This window comes from Elaeis guineensis, chromosome 7, assembly GCF_000442705.2.
Source record: "Elaeis guineensis isolate ETL-2024a chromosome 7, EG11, whole genome shotgun sequence".
In the NCBI taxonomy this organism is placed as follows: Eukaryota; Viridiplantae; Streptophyta; class Magnoliopsida; order Arecales; family Arecaceae; genus Elaeis; species Elaeis guineensis.
In genome coordinates, this window is record NC_025999.2 from 92,621,396 (window position 1) to 92,635,045 (window position 13,650).

General features: G+C 36.4%; 1 non-coding gene across 1 annotated transcript; it reads right to left on the reverse strand.

Annotated features, from left to right (window-relative positions):
* Positions 1-5,430: 5,430 nt before the first annotated feature.
* On the reverse strand, positions 5,431-5,537 carry LOC140859571 (small nucleolar RNA R71). The gene has a single exon (XR_012143108.1). It is a non-coding gene; the product is annotated as a small nucleolar RNA R71 (small nucleolar RNA).
* Between the last annotated feature and the right edge of the window lie 8,113 nt (positions 5,538-13,650).

Below are 13,650 nucleotides of genomic sequence, written 5' to 3' on the forward strand. Positions count from 1 at the left end.
TCGGAATAGAGCACCGAAGTCGGAGGCGGCCAAGAGAGCTTCGGTCGGATGGAGATGCGGTGAGGCCGGTCGGGCGGAGATGCAACGAAGGCGGTCGGGCGGAGGCCAGCAAGTTTTTATTTTTTTTTTATTTTTTTAAATAGGTTGTAAATGGGTTAGATTTTATTATTTTTTTAACTGAATTATAATTAGGTTGTAAATAGGTTGGATCAGGTAACCTGTTTATTAAATAGATCGCGTTCGACTTTTAAAATCTAATCTATTTATTTAAATAGATCAGATTCAGATATAGAGTTTTTTGACTCAATCGACCTAAGTCAAACTAGTCTTCTGAATCTATAAAAATAATAAAAATATAAAATAATAAGTTAGACAACCTAGTAAGCAATATACTCTTTAGTTAGATAAATTCAACAATGATAATATACTAAAAATAAGTATGTAAGATGCATCAATTCAAAATATATAATATTAATTAAATAAAATCCATGCAAATTTATTTTCATTCATAAATCGATTTCTTTCAAAACATCACATTCATCTCGACAGTCATGAACTAAATCAAAGTATCAACGCATAACCACCACTAGCAGGATATCAAATTATTAGTATTTAACCATCTTACTAGTAAGATATTAAAATATCAGTACACAATCCCTACTAGCATGATATTAAGTTCTAGTGTTTAACCATCCCACTAGCAATGTATCAAAGTACCAGCATTTAATCACTCCACTGATGGGGTATCAAAGTATCAGTATTTAATCCTCGTTAGTGAGATTCGATATATAGTTAGACTGTGAGTCAAATTTTATCTCAAATCAATATATTTTTTTAAAAAAATATTTCATATTTGAAATCGAATAATTTATAAAGTCATGTGATATCGAAATCAATCGATATGATTCATATCAAATTCAATATATTTGATAATAAATTATTTAATATTTTGAAAAAAGATATATTCAATAATTTATAAATAAATACATCAAATTCATAAATCATGTATAATCTAATATAAAAATATTTTATTATTTATTAATAAATCTAAAAAAATACAGCATTACTTGTCTCACATATACTTCAATAAATTCATATAATTTCATAATTTTTTTTTCAAAATCTTGAATTCATATATCATATCATAGTATTCCATTACGGGATATCTTCTTGTTGAGATAACTATACCCTTATACATTATTAGGTCCAATAATCATAAAAAATACAGATAATTAAGAAAGACGGGATTGACGGATAGTCGCATCTAATAGTCCAAATCGATCTATTCATGGTAATTTTATTTGATTATGATCAAACTAAGATACAAATTGTTCAATAGAGATTGAGGATGATCAAATTAACAGTGCCTGACAAAAATCAAGATGAAGGTCAATATGATGCTCGATGATCAAAAGTCAATTCAATTAAATAATTTATGTAATCAAGATCAGATTAAGGTACAATTGAATCAAATAGATTAAATTTAATGGTATCCAAATTCGATCAAGATGGATACTGGCATTCTGTCTGACAATTGCAAATCAGAACCCCTCACTAAGTTTGATTAAAATCATCGAAAAAAATCTTTTACTCGATCAATCTTAGAGAGAGAAATTTTATAGAGAGAAATAATTTCAGAAAGAGAAAATCTATAGAGAGAGAAATAATTTCAGAGAGAAAAAGAGAGAGGGAAGAGGAAAGAGAGAGAAAAAATTTTTTCTCTCTCTATCTCTCTTTCCCTTCTTTTCCTTTTTGTTGGGTATAAAATACCCCCAGCCGAAGTTTGCAAAAGACCGACCCTTCCAGGGCTTTTCCGATGTCCGACCTTGTGTGGCGTCTTTTTGAACTCCCTCGACCGTCCGAGCTTTCAGAATTCTATTCGGACTTCTCCGATAATGAGCTTCTCCATTCATCTACCGGGCCGCTCCAAAAGCTCTTTGGGCTTCACTATCAGCCGACCTTTTATAGTGATCAACTATTTTTTGAATCCCTTCCAGACTTCTTCCGACCGCGGATGATCCTACTCCGAACTTTTTTCGGACTTCGTCAATATTCGAGCCTCTCCGACGATGAGATTTCTACAGTAACTGATTTATGTCACAAATTGACATAAAAAGTATCAATTAGCGCTTCTGGGAGGCAACCCAGTTTATTTTATTTCTAATGCTTTTTTTATTTTTAGACAAATAAATTAGATAAACTCCATTGGGGACAATGTCGGTTAAGTTGGAGGGTGTGATTTATGTCACAAATTGACATAAAAAGTATCAATTAATATCTAAATTATCTAACTTTATTAGGAAATTGTACTTGTTATTATATTTTGCAGAAGAAGAGGTCATCAATAGAAAGAACAAGGAAAGAGGATTCCAACGGCGTAAATTTTACGCAAAATGAAGTTAAATTGACCTAGAAATTGAAGAATGAAGAAAAAAGACTCAATTGGGTCAAACCCGAGTCAAATCAGGTCAAAATTGATCAAAAATCAACTGATTTGGTGATCTGGTTAGCCGCCTGGTCCACAGCAACAGGCGCCTGGACCATGGACCCATCGGCGCACCATAAACCAGCCAATCAGCGAGTCTCGGCTCACCGCAACGCATCACGAGCCCGATCCACGCACGCAGTCCAGGGCTCATGAGGAGAGAGAAGAAGGTCCGAAGGGCAATCTGGTAACTTCACATCACTCGATGGTCCGATCTTCTCTGATCAAGATCCAACGCTCCATATTTTTACGCCATCGGACGGCCACCATCGCAGCCGGTCAAGATCCAACCGTAATCAAGGCAATTGCAAGAATCAATAAACACTAGGACAACACGGGATCCTTCTGCAGCGCGATCCAACGGACGAAATCTTCCAGCGCCTTGATCGGACGGTCCGCGACGCATCCGACCTGATCCCATCTCTGCAGCGCGATCCAACGGCAGCACTTCACCCAGATCGTGATCCGACGGCCCAGAATCGCTTCTGGCTTGATTTATTAGATGAATTGGGTCTTTTAGATGAAGATCGGACGGCTGAAACAATTTCTAGGATTTCTTGATGGATTTAAGTACTTTTTGAGCGAGATTTGAGTCCCTAAACCCCCCTAACAGCCCTCTAAAACCTCTTAGTCCCACATCTAAAGTTTTGAAAATCTTATAACCCCCAAATGCCTATAAAAAGCCCCCAAAGGCTCTTGTTTTAAGGATGGGGGCCTTCCGATCAAGCTTGTAACCCTAGATAATGGGGTTTTTAGCTTTCTTCTCAAGCCTCGAGCTTTGAGATTTTTGTAATAATTTTTTTTTTATATAAAATCTTATTTTTATGTAATTTTATCTCTTTACATTATGTAATTTATTTTTCTTGCAATTAGGATAGTTTAATTTATGCAATTTAATTTTATGCAATTAGGTTAGTTTAAATTATGCAGTTTAAATTTATGCAATTAGGATAGTTTAATTTATAAAATTAGGGTAGTTTATTTTTCTGTATTTAAATTTTGCAAGTAGATTTAGATCATGTCTAGCTAAGCATCCCTTCTAGGGTTTGCGATGAAGCTAGATCATGAGGAGGGGTTTTACATAGGGTTCTTTCTTTTTCTTAGGGTTTCTTTTTCTTCCTCTTTTGCCAAGAATTTTTGATGAACTACAGTTGGGTCAGAGTCCCTTCATAGTTCATGCTTGATTCAGTGCATAGGAGGAGAAAACCCTAAGGGATCCTAGTTACTACTCCCCTGTAAAGAATCTTGATGGGTTATCGTTGGGCCTTAGTCCCTTCATAATCTATGCTTGGGAAAGACAAGAGGAGTAGTCGTTAGGATCAATAAAAAAAATTCTAGGTAGAATTTCCTAATCTAGATCTAGTGGATTCAAAAACTCTAGATCCTTAGTCTTATTGTCTTTAGCAAACAACTTTCGATTTTCGATTATCGTTAAAGCTCGCTTGAGCATAGATTTGAAAATCATTTTTAAACCAAGTCTCTGTGGGATCGACCCGTACTCGCTGGTCGTGCTACTCTGCACACTGTGCTCTTGCGATTTTATTTATAAATTTTAAGATTTGCACATCAAGTTTTTGGCGCCGTTGTCGGGGATTTGACGTTTTAAATTATTTTCAAATATTTGTTCTTCATGCTTTATAACTCTCTTTTTTTTTCCTTTAGGTTTCTAGATTTAGTTGGTGATTGCTGAAAAACTCAGGTACACTTTTAATTTCTCTTTTATTATTTTTAGTTAATTATTTTTCCTTTTAGACCTAATCATTTGAATTTACTTAATCACAAAAAAAAAAAACAAAACAAAAGACATTTCATAATCGTGAAGTAAAATATCAAAATAAAAAAAAAAATCTAAATTAAAATCTTTTACATTCTTGATCATCTTGTTTATTTGCATTTACATTTTCATAATTAATCTAAGGGCATCAACCCATTAACAAGATAAGGTGGGGATTTCATTACCCTTCCTTAGCCCAAAAACCATCTCTATCATATTGTATTACCTAGACCTTTAATCTTAAAATCAATTAGACGTCAACCTTAAGGAATTCGAGCTCAATAGGACAAGGAACCCTAAGAGTTCTACCAAGTTTGAGTTGTTTGATTAGTTGGTGTCTAGGCAAGTCCCTGAGGGTGGTTTGTTAAATTGATTCAGTTGCTGGCCTGACCAACTCATTTGGTATCTAGAAAGGCAATGATGAGTGAACCTCCCACCTCTTATACTTACCTGGCTAACTAGTTGATCAATCTCCACTTGGAAGGCTTGAAGGGTCATCTTGGAACAGTTAGGAGCTGTCTAGATTTAGGTTAATCCTAGGATAGATTGAGTTTAATTTATTGTTTCACTTGTTTGAAAAATAAAAAAAAAATTAAAAAAATTAAATTAATTTGGTTACTTTTCTTTAGATTTAGGACTCCTTAGGATCTTTTCTTTAGAACTTTTTCTCTTTTCTTTCTTTTTCTTATACATAAAAATTTTTATAAAAAAAAATTGTATAAACATCGAGAACCGTACACCTCGTGTGTGGAGAAGAGTGTCGGGTCGTCTAGTTAGAATTGAGTCAATTCCTGTTGTTCCAATGGCTGAACCAATCCAACCCATGACCCTTAAGGATTTGTGTTATCCAGTTGGCTCCATCCAACCATCTTGTATCATGTTGCCACAACCCACAGCTAACAATTTTGAAATCAAACCTCAAATCATAAATATGCTTCCAAAATTCACAGGATTAGAGGATGCTTATATATTTATTAGAGAATTTGAGGAGGTATGTGCAACCATGAAACTGCAATTAATAGAGGATGAGGTCAAACTTAGATTAATCAACTTTGCCCTTAAGGATAATGCTAAGAAGTGGCTTTATAGTCTGCCAAACCATTCTGTCACTACCTGGGAGGGCTTTGTGAGAATATTTTTAAAAAAATATTTCCCCCATCATAAAACAACTAGGATTAGGAATGAAATAAATCAAATTTACCAACTAGCTGGTGAATCATTTTGGAAGTACTTTGATCGTTTCAAGAATCTTTTGACCCAATGCCCACACCATGGAATAGAAACTTGGAGACTATGCCAGATCATCTATGAGGGGTTAGATTCAAACTCAAGAACCATGCTAGAGTCCATGTGCCAAGGCCAATTTATGGACAAAGAAACTACTGAAGCTTGGCAATTCTTAGAAGACCTAGCCGAGAAAAATTTATAGTGGGAAACAACTAGGGAACCTGATAAAGCTACACCTTCAAGAGGAGGAATGCATCAAATTCAACCAACCCTAGCATCAGAGGCCAAGATTGCAACCTTAACACGTAGATTGGAAGCCTTAGAATTACAGAGACCAGCCAATGTAAATCAAATATATGCACCCATGTGTAAAGGGTGCAATGCACCAAACCATGTCTTAGAAGAATGTTCCTACTCGAATGAGTGTGTACAGGTGAATGCCACCTATCAAGGACCATTGAACAATCCTTATGCACCCACATATAACCCAGGTTGGAGGAATCATCCGAATTTCTCATGGTCCCAGAATCCTAATGTAGGCAATCCAAATTTCAATCAGCAAAATCTAAGGTCCAACCCAGTGATGAACAACCCACCAGGCTTCCATGATAATGACAAGAAAATTACCTCTTTAGAGAAAAGCCTAGAAGCTATGATGAAGACACATACCAGCTTTATGCAAACCACGGGTCAATTCATAAATAATAACACCCAAGCTATAGTCCGTCTGGAAATGCAAGTAAGTCAGCTGGCTTCGACCATTAGTGAACGAGAACATGGTAGGTTACCTAGCCAACCTGAGCTAAATCCTAGGAACCAAAATGGTCCACGACCCCAACAAGGAAACCAAGTTAATGGTGTAAATGTCATTCATACCTTAAGATCGGGAAAACAAATAGACAATAAGGTAGTTACACTTGATGATATAGAGGACTCATCTGCCGAGTCACCTTCTAAAACTACTACCTTTCAACCTCAAGCACCAGAAACTGAAAATTCACCTAGTCCAGTACTTAAAAGTCCTAGAGCTCTTTTTTCAAACAGACTGAAATCCAATAAATCTGAACATTTAGACAAAATTTTAGAGGTATTTAAACAAGTCCAAGTTAATATTCCTCTTTTAGATATAATCCATCAGGTTCCAACTTATGTCAAATTTTTAAAAGATCTTTGCACTAGGAAAAGGACCACTAATGTACCAAAGAAAGCATTTTTGGCTGCAAGTGTCAGTTCATACCTATCTAGCCATGTGCCAATTAAATATAAGGACCCTGGAGCTCCAACAATTTCTTGTGTTATTGGAGAAACCAATATAAAAAAGGCCTTGCTAGATCTAGGAGCTAGTGTGAATATCCTTCCATATTCGGTGTATGAGCAACTAGGATTAGAAAAACTTCAACCTACTGGGATCACATTACAGTTAGCCGATAGATCTCTCAGGATCCCTAAGAGAATGGTCGAGGATGTTCTGATAAAGGTTGAAAATTTTATTTTTCCTGTAGATTTTATTGTTTTAGAGACTGAGCCAGTTACAAATCCTAAAGGACATATACCTGTCATTTTAGGAAGACCATTCTTAGCTACGGCCAATGCTGAAATCAATTGTCGAAATGGTCTAATGAAGTTATCCTTTGGGAATATGACCATTGAGCTTAATGTTTTTAACTTAGAACAGGAATCCTCTTCTCATGCTGATGTCAATGTAGTCCAAGATGGTATTTATGAATCTATTGACATTAGTGATGATGAAGTCGACCTAGAGTCTAACCCTTGGTTAATCCATGAGTCTGAGGATGTCAATGAAATACTTAAAGAAAATCAAATTAATCAGGAATCGACACTTCCTACTGAACCAATCATTGAGATGGTGAAATCATCACCTAAACCATCAATAGAGGAAGCACCCATTTTAGAACTAAAACCCCTCCCAGAACATCTCAAGTATGCATATCTAGGACCCAAAGAAACTTTGCCTGTAATTATTGCATCAGATCTAGATCCCAAGCAAGAGGAGGAGTTAGTGTCAGTTCTAAAAGCAAATCAAGAAGCAATAGGTTGGACCATAGCAGATATCAAAGGAATAAGCCCTTCTATAGTTCAACATAGAATATACTTAGAGGAAGAGGCTAAACCAATAAGAGAAGCCCAAAGAAGGCTTAATCCAGCTATGAAGGATGTAGTTAAAAAGGAGATTCTGAAACTCCTAGATAGTGGAATAATTTATCTTATTTCTGATAGCTCTTGGGTAAGCCCAGTTCAAGTAGTACCCAAGAAATCTGGGATAACAGTGGTCCAAAATGATGCAAACGAACTTATCCCAACTAGGACCCAAACGGGATGGAGGGTCTGTATAGACTATAGAAAGTTGAATGCTACGACAAGGAAAGATCACTTTCCTTTATCATTTATTGATCAAATATTGGAAAGACTAGCCGGACAAGAGTTTTACTGTTTTCTTGATGGATACTCCGGTTACAACCAGATCCCCATAGCCACTGAAGATCAAGAAAAGACTACATTCACCTATCCATTTGATACTTTTGCCTATAAACGAATGCCCTTTGGACTATGTAATGCACCGGCAACCTTCCAGAGATGCATGATCAGCATATTTTCAGATATGATAGAACGATTTCTAAAAATTTTTATGGATGATTTTTCTATTTTTGGCCTAACCTTCTCCGAGTGTCTGAATCACCTGCAATTAGTTCTAGAACGATGTAAGGAGAAGCACTTAGTTCTCAACTGGGAAAAATGTCAGTTTATGGTCAAACAGGGAATAGTTCTTGGCCATGTCATTTCTAAAAAGAGGATTGAAGTAGACAAGGCCAAAATAGATCTAATTGCAAGTCTTCCACCACCTAAATCTGTGAAAGAAATACGTTCATTTTTAGGTCATGCTGGATTCTATAGAAGGTTTATTGCCTACTTTAGCAAAGTAGCACATCCACTGACTAATCTTTTGGCAAAGGATACCAAATTTGAATTTACTCATGAGTGCTTAGAATCTTTTGAATTTCTAAAAAAAGCACTTGTATCAGCTCCAATCATTCATCCTCCTGTCTAGTCTGAACCATTTGAATTAATGTGTGATACGTCCGATCATGTTGTGGATGCAATCTTAGGTCAACGGATAAATAAGCTGCCTAGAGTGATATATTATGCAAGTAAAACCTTAAATGATGCGCAGCTTAGCTACACCACAACTGAGAAGGAGTTCCTTGCCGTTGTCTTTGCTTTAGAGAAATTTAGATCTTATTTGGTTGGGACCCACACCATTGTTTACACCGATCACTCAGCCATTAGACATCTCCTAGCAAAGAAGGATGCCAAGGCATGCTTAATCAGATGAATTTTGCTCCTTCAAGAATTTGACCTAGAAATTAGGGACAAGAAAGGCACTGAGAACGTTGTAGCAGATCATTTGTCCCGAATTTCAGTCGCACCATCTAGTGAACCACCCATCAATGAATCTTTCTCAGATGAGCAACTCATGTCTGTGTCTACTGAACCTTGGTTTGCTGATATTGTAAATTATTTAGCCATAGGTAAGATACCTTCTCATTGGACTAAGCACGATAAATATAAATTCTTTGCCCAAGTGAAGTATTTCATTTGGGATGATCCTTATCTTTTTAAACAATGTCCTGATCAAATTATTAGAAGGTGTATCCCAGATAACGAAGTCATGAATATTTTATCTTTTTGTCATGATCAAGCATGTGGGGGTCACTTCGCGTCTAAGAAAACTGCTGCTAAGGTTCTCCAATGTGGTTTTTATTGGCTCAATTTGTTTAAGGATGCTCATGAATATTGTAAAAGTTGTGCTCAATGTCAGAAAATGGGTCGAATCACCAAGCGACACATGATGCCACTCAACCCAATCTTGGTAGTTGAAGTTTTTGATGTTTGGGGGATCGATTTCATGGGACCATTTTCAAATTTCTTTGGAAATGAATATATTCTAGTAGCAGTTGATTATGTTTCAAAATGGGTAGAAGCAATTGCATGTAGAACACCCGATAGCAAAATGATCATTAAGTTTCTTAAAGAAAATATTCTCTCCCGTTTCGGTATTCCTAGGGCAATCATTAGTGATCGGAGAACCCATTTTTGTAACCGACCTTTTGCAACATTGATGAAAAAGTATAATGTCACCCACAAATTGGCCACACCATATCATCCTCAAACTAGTGGGCAAGTTGAAGTGTCAAACCGACAAATCAAACAGATCCTGGAAAAAACTGTTAGTGCCAATAGAAAGAATTGGTCTTTGAAATTAATTGATGCACTTTGGGCATACCGAACCGCTTTCAAGACCAATCTAGGAATGTCTCCTTATAGGATTGTGTTTGGTAAACCATGTCACTTGCCTATTGAGATAGAACACAAAGCCATGTGGGCCATCAAACAACTAAATACAAATTTGAACGACGCTGAAAACCATAGGAAGCTTCAGTTGAATGAATTAGAAGAACTTAGAATGAAGCCTATAAAAATACAAGGATATACAAGGAACGAACCAAAACATTTCATGATCAATCAATTATGAGAAAAACTTTCAATATCGGACAAAAGGTGCTCTTATATAACTCTAGATTACATCTGTTTCCAGGAAAGCTTAGGTCTAGATGGACAGGACCATTTTTAGTAAAGAAAGTCTTTTCACACGGAGCTATTGAGATAGAAAACCAAGTAATGGTGTTATCTTTAAAGTTAATGGTCAACGATTAAAACCATTCTTGGAATTACCGGTCGAGACTGTTGAAGATGCCATGGTTCTTTATGAACCAACTTATTCTGATTAAATTGCTTCGAGGTTTGGTCTGGCTGAAGACATAAAACTTAGCGCTTCTGGGAGGCAACCCAGCTTATTTTATTTCTAATATTTTTTTTGTTTTCAGACAAATAAATTAGATAAACTCCATTGGGGACAATGTCGGTTAAGTTGGGGGGTGTGATTTATGTCACAAATTGACATAAAAAGTATCAATTAATATCTAAATTATCTAACTTTATTAGAAAATTGATACTTGTTATTATATTTTGCAGAAGAAGAGGTCATCAATAGAAAGAACAAGGAAAGAGGATTCCAACGGCGCAAATTAGAGCTTGAACAAAATCAGGTGTTATCATTTTCCTTTTCCTTCCACTATGAGTTATTTCTTACATTTAATATATTAAAAAAAAAATTGAAATAAATTAATTTAGAAAAGAAATAAGAGTAAGTTAGAAAGTATTTGCTAATAAATGTAGTGAGTCACGGAGAAGATTAGCTGGTTAGACTCTTGGTGGCATAGGTCATTTAAAGACTATTAGCACTTCCAATTACACATGCACACTAACAAGGTAAAGTAGATGTTAATTGTAAGGTCAATTAAGAATTTGAGTATTATTTAAATTAGATAATTTTTTCTACACCCCAATTGAAGAAATTTGAATTTAAGGAAAGAGCTACCTGCCTGAAATAAAATGCAAAACACAGAGTAAATATGGATTGCCCTAAGCCTAGTAACCGGATCTCTTCACCTAAGTCAAGTGTTGAGATTCCGTCAAACGGTGGTGGGAAGGCCAGGATGCTCAGCAAAAAAAAAAAAAATAATAGTGTGAAAGCTACCTTAGTTCTTTGTTTAATCTGGGGTGTATAGAAAATTAATCGAACTAAGTTATGAAAAATGATACATTGGCCTGTATAAGTTAATACTGAAATACTAAGTTAGTTATCACTCACACAAGTGCTATAAAACTTTAAGTGTACTCTAAGAAAGCTCCTAAGTAGACTGACTACCAATTCTAATTCGAAGCTCATTACTTAGTAATACTAGAAAACTTCTTAAATTTCGATCTTAAATTAATTTGCAAAGGAAGGATCTTTTTGGAATATGATCTTATTTTGGTACATTGCTAAGGGACTAGCAATGATTAAGTTGGGGGGTGTGATTTATGTCACAAATTGACATAAAAAGTATCAATTAATATCTAAATTATCTAACTTTATTAAGAAATTGATACTTGTTATTATATTTTACAGAAGAAGAGGTCATTACTAGAAAGAACAAGGAAAGAGGATTCCAACGGCATAAATTTTACGCAAATGGAGTTAAATTGATCTAGGAATTGAAGAATGAAGAAAGAAGACTCAATTGGGTCAAACCCGAGTCAAATCAGGTCAAATTGATCAAAAATCAACTGATTTGATGATCTGGTTAGCCGCCTGGTCCACAGCAACAGGCGCCTGGACCATGGACCCATCGGCGCACCATAAACCAGCCAATCAGTGAGTCTCGGCTCACCGCAACGCATCACGAGCCCGATCCACGCGCACGGTCTAGGGCTCATGAGGAGAGAGAAGAAGGTCCGAAGGGCAATCTGGTAACTTCACATCACTCGATGGTCCGATCTTCTCTGATCAAGATCCAACGCTCCAATTTTTGCGCCATCGGACGGCCACCATCGCACCGGTCAAGATCCAACCGTACTCAAGGCAATTGCAAGAATCAATAAACACTAGGACAACACAGGATCCTTCTGCAGCGCGATCCAATGGACGAAATCTTCCAGCGCTTGATCGAACGGTTCGCGACGCATCCGACCTGATCCCATCTCTGCAGCGCGATCCAACGGCGGCGCTTCACCAGATCGTGATCCGACGGCCCAAAATCGCTTCCGGCTTGATTTATTAGATGAATTGGGTCCTTTAGATGAAGATCGGATGGCTGAAACAATTTCTAAGGTTTCTTGATGGATTTAAGTACTTTTTGAGCGAGATTTGAGCTCCTAAACCCCCTAACAGTCCTCTAAAATCTCTTAGTCCCACATCTAAAGTTTTGAAAACCTTATAACCCCAAATGCCTATAAAAAGCCCCAAAGGCCCTTGTTTTAAGGATGGGGGGGCCTTCCGATCAGCTTGTAACCCTAGATAATGGGATTTTTAGCTTTCTTCTCAAGCCTCGAGCTTTGAAATTTTTGTAATAAATTTTTTTTATATAAAATCTTATTTTTATATAATTTTATCTCTTTACATTATGCAATTTATTTTTCTTGCAATTAGGATAGTTTAATTTATGCAATTTAATTTTATGCAATTAGGTTAGTTTAAATTATGCAGTTTAAATTTAAGCAATTAGGATAGTTTAATTTATGAAATTAGGGTAGTTTATTTTTCTGCATTTAAATTTTGCAAGTAGATTTAGATCATGTCTAGCTAAGCATCCCTTCTAGGGTTTGCGATGAAGCTAGATCATGAGGAGGGATTTTACATAGGGTTCTTTCTTTTTCTTAGGTTTCTTTTTCTTCCTCTTTTGCCAAGAATTTTTGATGAACTACAGTTGGGTCAGAGTCCCTTCATAGTTCATGCTTGATTCAGTGCATAGGAGGAGAAAACCCTAAGGGATCCTAGTTACTACTTCCCTGTAAAGAATCTTGATGGGTTATCGTTGGGCCTTAGTCCCTTCATAATCTATGCTTGGAAAATACAAGAGGAGTAGTCGTTAGGATCAATAAGAAAAATTCTAGGTAGAATTCCCTAATCTAGATCTAGTGGATTCAAAACTCTAGATCCTTAGTCTTATTGTCTTTAGCAAATAACTTTCGATTTTCGATTGTCGTTAAAGCTCGCTTGAGCATAGATTTGAAAATCGTTTTTAAACCAAGTCTCTGTAGGATCGACCCGTACTCGCTGGTCGTGCTACTCTGCACACTGTGCGCTTGCGATTTTATTTATAAATTTTAATATTTGCACATCAAGAAGCCATACATCTTGATCGTCCTATCAAAATATATGTTCCAACTCTGGGATGCCTACTTAAGTCTATAAATGGACCTCTGTAGCCTGCACACCTCTAGACTCATCTGTGGATGTGAATCCTTCAGGTTGTATCATATACACCTCTTCATCCAGCTCTCCGTTTAGGAAAGCTGTCTTCACATCCATCTGTCAGATTTCATAGTCCAGATGGGCAGCTATCGCAAGCATAATCCGAATGGATTTGAGCATTGTCACAGGAGAAAATGTCTCGTCATAGTCTATACCATAAACATTGACGATATCCCTTGGCAACCAGACAGGCTTTATAGGTTTCCACCTTTCCGTCTGTGCCCCTCTTCCTCTTGAGACCCACTTACACCGTATGAGTTTTACTCCTTCGGGTGGGTCAACCAATGT